At 32.5% G+C, this 7,360-nt stretch overlaps 1 long non-coding RNA gene across 2 annotated transcripts; it reads right to left on the reverse strand.

Annotated features, from left to right (window-relative positions):
- Positions 1 to 548: 548 nt before the first annotated feature.
- On the reverse strand, positions 549 to 4,475 carry LOC137046292 (uncharacterized). Of its 2 annotated transcripts, none has more exons than XR_010898926.1 (4): positions 3,502 to 4,475; positions 2,748 to 3,068; positions 2,512 to 2,588; positions 549 to 2,363 (listed from the first exon to the last, which is right to left on the reverse strand). It is a non-coding gene; the product is annotated as an uncharacterized lncRNA (long non-coding RNA). The 2 variants fall into 2 exon arrangements; XR_010898925.1 differs by having other exon boundaries at positions 550 to 2,227.
- Between the last annotated feature and the right edge of the window lie 2,885 nt (positions 4,476 to 7,360).

The following is a 7,360-nucleotide window of genomic DNA, read 5'->3' on the forward strand; positions in this document are numbered from 1 at the left end:
AAAATACAATAAGTTGCAATTAAGAGTGATTTTTTGGAACAACTTAAGTGGTACTTAAATACAACTTTATATGTACTTTCATAATCACTTCTAGTGTATTAAAATTGTAATTAAAGTGCACTGCTCAATGTACTGACAAGCAATTAATGTGAACTAAAACATACTTTAATGTCAGCTAAATATACACTTAAGTGTGAATTAAATGCAATGTTTTCGGTGTACTTAACACACATTATATGTAATTGATTTCAAATTTATCACATATTAAGTTGAAATAAAATACAATAAGTTGCAATTAAGAGTGATTTTTTGGAACAACTTAAGTGGTACTTAAATACAACTTTATATGTACTTTCATAATCACTTCTAGTGTATTGAAATTGTAATTAAAGTGCACTGCTCAATGTACTGACATCCATTCTACTGTCAAAACAAGCAATTAATATGAACTAAAATATACCTTAACGTAATTTACATGTACACTCTAATATAATGAAATACATTCATAATTACATTTTTCAAATAATACAGCTGCAATTTCGTATAATAAACACATCCAAATTTAAATCCTCTACATTTATTGACAAAACAATCTGTAAAACAAATATACAAAAAAAAACGTTTTTTTGATGCCCAAGAAAAACCCAAAAAACTATTTACACAAACACAAGAACATATGTATTCTGTCAATTTTATCATTAAATTCAAGTGATGCCATATTGATGCTCTTTAATGTGACATGACAGATCACTGTAAAGACATCAGTTCAAGCAGCAACGCGGCACGAGTGAATGTGATCACCTTGTCATAGTCAAAGAATTAACATGAATTAACATCAGAAGGTATGTTAAGGATACATTACAACTTACTAAAATGTATCACATTGTGTAATCGTTCAGTGTTTCAACAGCAGAAAGATGTCGATAAAACACGAGAGAGATGAACTCTTTCACTAAATGTATGCATTATATTAGCCTATATATTCATCATATTCTACTTAACCTGAAAACCTGAAAAAAATCTAACCTATAATTAGATTTATAAGTTAATGCATGAGAAGTTTACACGTTTGCATACAATGCAAGTGCAAGTAAGGCCTCCCTATATAGTCTACACTATACAGCATTCTTTGTCGTTTGATTAAACAAGAAACAACAAGGCAATTATATATTACATTCTGAATCAAATTATAATCTTTGTGTGCCCTTTGTTAGAGTTAAGCTTGGTAAAACGTCCTTCAAATATGTCGCAGCCTCAGATTGGAATTTGCTCCAGACTGAGTTGAAGCTAAAAGATCTGGTGACATTTAGTCATTTTAAAATTTTACTTCATCATTTTGAGAGTAAATTAATGGTGTGTAATTTTTTTTGACTGGTTGTATGTTTTATGTTTTTTATGTGACTTTTTATGTATAACTGTACATGCAAACAGAGCTGCCCATCTTGGCCAGGACAGGACATTTTAATCTCAGTGAGTTTTTCTCCTGGTTAAATAAAGGTAATAATAATAATAATTAGTAGAGATATTTTTTATATTATATTTTTAATTCTTTAAGAAACCTTTAGTTTAGGACAATTCCATTTTGTTCAGTAAACCAATAAAAAAAAAATAAAAAAAAAATAGCATTTTTATATTTAGTGTTACTCCCCGAACTGTCAGCTTTGTGTACTGTTACACCCCTATTATTAATGCAATCTTAAAATCAAAAGTTGTATATATGTTAATTATTTAATGCATTTTTAACTTGCATGAACAATGACTATAAATTTAATTAACTAGCTTTGAACTATAATTTATTAAGCAAGGTCAACAACTATTAATAAACACTGTAAAAAATTAAATTAAATAAATAAATAAAAAGAAATCACCGTTAGATCATGTCGGCCAATACATTAAATAACGTTAACAAATTAGATCTTATTGTAAAGTGTTACTAAACTTATAAGCTCTTAAACCTTTACTAGCACCAAAATTAGGACCAAAAGGTTTATTCTAAAATCTTAGTCCAGCATTACAGTGAAAGAAAAAAAAAAGAAAGAAAAAAAAACTGAAGAACTCCAAAGGCACACAAAATTGTTTGTCACCAACTATTTTCAAGTTGTTTGGAAAGTGCTGTTTATGTTAATGTCCCAGAAGCTCTCCAGCAGTAGGAAACTGGCGCACCATCTCTCCACAGTAGATGTGAATGGACATGTTCCAAAGAGGCAGGAAAGCAAAAAATATATACCTTGAGGAAAGAAAAAGAAAACGCAAAGAAAAAACGTGTTTATAAAACAGATCTATCCATTATTATAATTGGCTCAATTAAATTAAAACGATAGATGTACAGTTGTGCTCCAAAGTTTATATTCACACAGCAGTATCTGTATGAAAAAAAGAAGAAAAAAAAAGAAATCATAAAAATGAGCATGTTGTCTCTTTTTTATCTAGTACTGCCCTGATGAAGCAGTTTATTCTGCACGGTGTGTGTAAGCTTTTGACCACAACTGCATCCCCTATGTGATGAATTACCTCAGTCGTCAGGGTAGAATGATTGGAGAGGTTCCTTCACGTATCCCACTGAGCACATCATCTTCACTGACACTGGACTTTAAAAAGAGAGAACATTTTAATAATGGTTTTTATTCCTACTTTACAGGGAATTAAACATAACTTAAATATAGATAAATAAATAACCCAAGACCAGTGTAAATTGAGAAAAGTATTCTTGCATTTTTCCTCATCTTGCCTTGCAAGTTTCAGCTCACCTCGCACCATCCATGAAGGATGTTCTTGTATTTACCACGCCTGGCACAGCAATGCTGCGGCTCCATTCCTTTGGGTGTGTGGCCTGTAAAATATATAATGATTAGGGGATCTGTAAATGCACAAGTGGGAATGTATTACTTACAAATGGACAAGATACAAAGCATTTAAAAGCGAAAGACTTGATAGCAATGTTTTAGCTTGTGTGATCAGTGTCATGGCTGGGCATAAATTCATAATTAACATTAACTTGACCTCATCAAGATGGCTCTGTGATTCCACACAGCTTGCACTGGATCTCCAATAACAAATCTGTATTGATCCTACAAAATAAAAAATAAAATAAGATAAGCACAAAATATTAAAAACACAAATAGTACTTTAACATCTTACTCTCCAAATGCAAAAAGAAAAGAACATATTAAAATCATTATTTCATTACTGGTTGTTATAAGTTAATATATGGAATAAATGTATATAACGTTAAATGTCTTCTGTCCATTTAAAAAGTAGGAGTTCGATTAAAATATTGTATTTACAGCAGGCAGATTCATTGAACATGCCCACACCGGCGATCATATTCCGATTTAAGAAATAATTATAATGCAATCTTAGATACATGATAGGAAACATGATTAATTCACCTCCCGAGTCCCCTATCTGCGATTAAACTATAAATAACTACACCTTAATAGAGAGCTACCATGTTACGGTGAAAATGTAAAATCAAGAGAGCTTATATCAAGATATACTTACTTGACTCGTTATTTGTAGCATATCACGTCTCATCTGTAATGATCCAAACGGTTCGCTCCTCTGTTGTCTGTTGTCCTTCAGCTTCATTTTCCTTACGCATCGCGATGACGCAATCATGGCAGACCGCGCATTTTTCAAAATCATGACGTAGTATGTTTGGCGCATGCGCATTGAAATATTAAGTATAAATATAAAATAAGATATTTCGTGCATTAAATGTTGATTATAAATGACGTATTAATTATCCATTTCTGTTCAGGTTGTTCTAACACTGTGTAGTTGGACTGTATTTCAGAGAACTTGACTCATTCACCTAACTAAAAGTCAATCATGTTTACAGTGAGTCTGATTAAAATTAAATGTAGCCTATTTTAACTGAATTTTAATGCAAATTAATTTGGTTTAGATTTGTTCAACTTTTTCTTGCAATTAATGCAATTAAATGTGTGTTTAATCGCCATACAACAACATTATATTGAAAGTAGGTTATTCTACACAGATGTAAAGTAGCCTACAGTACATTAGACAACTCCTCTCATAAAGATTGACAATGTTAAATTATGTAGAAAACTGACACTTGTAGTTGAGTTCATAGGAGCTAGTTATAACATTTCAACAGTATGTTGTACTGGAGTGTAAGCGAGTGAAATTTTGAAGAAAAATAAATTAACCAATGTAAATTTGGACAACTCATTTTTTAAAAAAAATCATTTATTTTCCATGTGCTTTGTCATTAGTAAAATAAGTGCACTTTATGAAACAAACTCATAATTAAAATGGTTTAAGTAAATTTAGGTGTGGACATTATTACAAGGTGCATTTTTAAAAAGTGCACTTAAGTGTGTTTATAAATATTGTCATACAAGTGTACTTTCTTTAAGTGAAAATTAACTAGATATTATTACAAAGTGCACTTATTAAAAGTGCACTAAAGTGTGTTTATAAATATTGTCATACAAGTGTACTTTCTTTAAGTAAAAATTAACTAGATATTATTACAAAGTGCACTTATTAAAAGTGCACTAAAGTGTGTTTATAAATATTGTCATGAAAGTGTACTTTTTTAAAGTACAAATTAATTATATATTATTACAAAGTGCACTTATTAAAAGTGCACTTAAGTGTGTTTATAAATATTGTCATACAAGTGTACTTTCTTTAAGTGAAAATTAACTAGATATTATTACAAAGTGCACTTATTAAAAGTGCACTAAAGTGTGTTTATAAATATTGTCATGAAAGTGTACTTTTTTAAAGTACAAATTAATTATATATTATTACAAAGTGCACTTATTATAAGTGTACTAAAGTGTGTTTATAAATATTGTCATGAAAGTGTACTTTTTTAAAGTACAAATTAATTAGATATTATTATAAAGTGCACTTATTAAAAGTGTACTAAAGTGTGTTTATAAATATTGTCATGAAAGTGTACTTTTTAAAGTACAAATTAATTAGATATTATTACAAAGTGCACTTACTATAAGTGTACTAAAGTGTGTTTATAAATATTGTCATGAAAGTGTACTTTTTAAAGTACAAATTAATTAGATATTATTTTAAAGTGCACTTATTAAAAGTGCACTAAAGTGTGTTTATAAATATCGTCATGAAAGTGTACTTTGTTAAAGTACAAATTAATTAGATATTATTACAAAGTACACTTATTATAAGTACACTAAAGTGTGTTTATAAATATTGTCATGAAAGTGTACTTTTTAAAAATACAAATTAATTCGATATTATTACAAAGTGAATTTTAAAAAAGTGTACTTAAGTGTGTTTAGAAATATTGTCATTAAAGTGTATTCTCTTTAAGTACACTTAAGTGGCACTTAATTTTAATTATATCATATTATCTACAAGTGCAGTTTTAAAAAAATATACTTTAAATATATTAAGTGCACAAAAAATACACTTTCAATACAATTAAGCACACTTCTTTTTCACAAGGGCAGTCATTTATAATGAATGTAAAGGGGGGAGAGTTGGTCAGCTGATTTATCTGAAAGATTGGTGAGATTTCTAACTTGTAGAGCCTTTTCTGCCTTATCAGCACAAGGAAGACACAATTGTAATAAAATAGATTTTATTAACAAAAGATAAACAGAACAATTAACACAACTACTAAATGAATACAATGAATGATAAAGGAATAAAGTGCGTAAAATGCGTAAAATACATGTGAGTAAGTTAAGTGTGGCTATAGAAGAGATACGTTATCTTACGGAAAGATAAACTGTTGTTTCTCTGAAACTAAGGTGAAGAACCTTATTATGTATCAAACAAATAAACGACAGATTATTTGTTATTAACTAGCATCAGTTATATTACCTCTAATGTAAATTAGAAAATCATATACTGATAATATACAACAATGCCAAGGTCTCTAGAAAGAGGTTTGGTTAAGTGATATTTACGTTCCACGTGGTTGAGTAAGCAGTCCGATGGTGATGACTTCTTCCAATGGTTTTGCTGGGAGACAGTGCAGTAAAGAAAGGAGCTGGAATCCGTTTCAACAGCCTTGAACACGAAGGTCTGTGGGATGCTGATCTCCTGGGGCACCAAAGGGTCCTAAAATCTGGAACACGCAGATGAGGCCCTGAAGTAGGTGCAGAAGGTCCTTAATCTGGAACACGCAGACGAAGGAACCTTGAAGTGAAGGTTTGCTCTCCTGAGCTTAACCTTGTTGCAAATGTCTCTGTGTGTCTTCTGCCTCTTTGGGCCAGACACTCAGAAGTTGGTCAATCTGCTCTGGTCTCTCTAGCATGGAGACTCGGGACGTGCTGTAGTCGTCTCGCTGGACTAAAACTCTGAACGTAGTGTTGGTTAATGTCTCTTTCCTCACAGGCTGGAGGCTCAGAACGTTGTCGTATCTGTTGCTGCCTCACAAGCTGTAGATTCAGATCCTCGGATCTTGTGTTGTCTCTCTGGTTAAACCAGAGGCTCAGAACTTGGTTGCTCTGTCAAAGTCTAATCCTCGGCGGACAGACTCAGAACTTGGTGAACTGTTTGTCTCTCGGATGTGGAGACTCAGAACCTGGTTGCTCTGTCACAGTCTAATCCTCAAGGGACAGACTCAGAACAAGGTGTGTCTATTGAAAGGGTACCTTTATCCTTTTCTGAATAGGAGGAGATTGCAATTTGGCGCTTCTCCATTCCAGTGTTGCTATTGGCTGCTGGCATCAGAGAGGGCACACAGTGTGGCCCACCCTTCTTTCCCCTGTGGAACTCATTTGCATACTGTACACAGTTAGAAGTCTTTAAAGTGTCTTTAAAGTTCATCAATGCATTTCTCACTTTCCAAACCATCATCAGAATACCCTTGGCAATATACTAAACAAATAGACACCAAACATGATGGAAAAAGATTGAACTGTCATGTGTTCATTCATTTGTTCATTAACAGCTGCATTTGTGGAAGATGTTGCATTACAAATAGCTGTCACTGAGAATACTTATTTCTCTGAATAAGTATGAGATGGATGTGTGTAGTTTACATCAGTCTTAAGGTTTCCAAACATAGTTGTGAATGGATTTGGATGGATCAGTTTTGGTCTTTCTTTGTTTCACCCACTACTGCTGAAGTCCCGAGGAATGTTTATGGCCGTCACAAATCAGGTCATTAGGGATCCGTCTCTAGATGGGTGAAGGGCAGAAACTGCATGTGGACCAATGAGAAGTCCTGTCCTTCCTGGGCTTGGTACTAGAGGTCTTCTTCTTGCCCTCAAAGAGGTGTCTGGCTGTTGTCCAAGCATCTTTATCTGATGGCGTTGGACATCTTGTTTGTGCTAGTCCAACAAGATCCAATCAAAATGGAGCAAACCTTTGTCCACTGTTACGGGCAAAGAGGGGCCCG

Source organism: Pseudorasbora parva, chromosome 18 (genome assembly GCF_024679245.1).
Source record: "Pseudorasbora parva isolate DD20220531a chromosome 18, ASM2467924v1, whole genome shotgun sequence".
Taxonomy (NCBI): domain Eukaryota; kingdom Metazoa; phylum Chordata; class Actinopteri; order Cypriniformes; family Gobionidae; genus Pseudorasbora; species Pseudorasbora parva.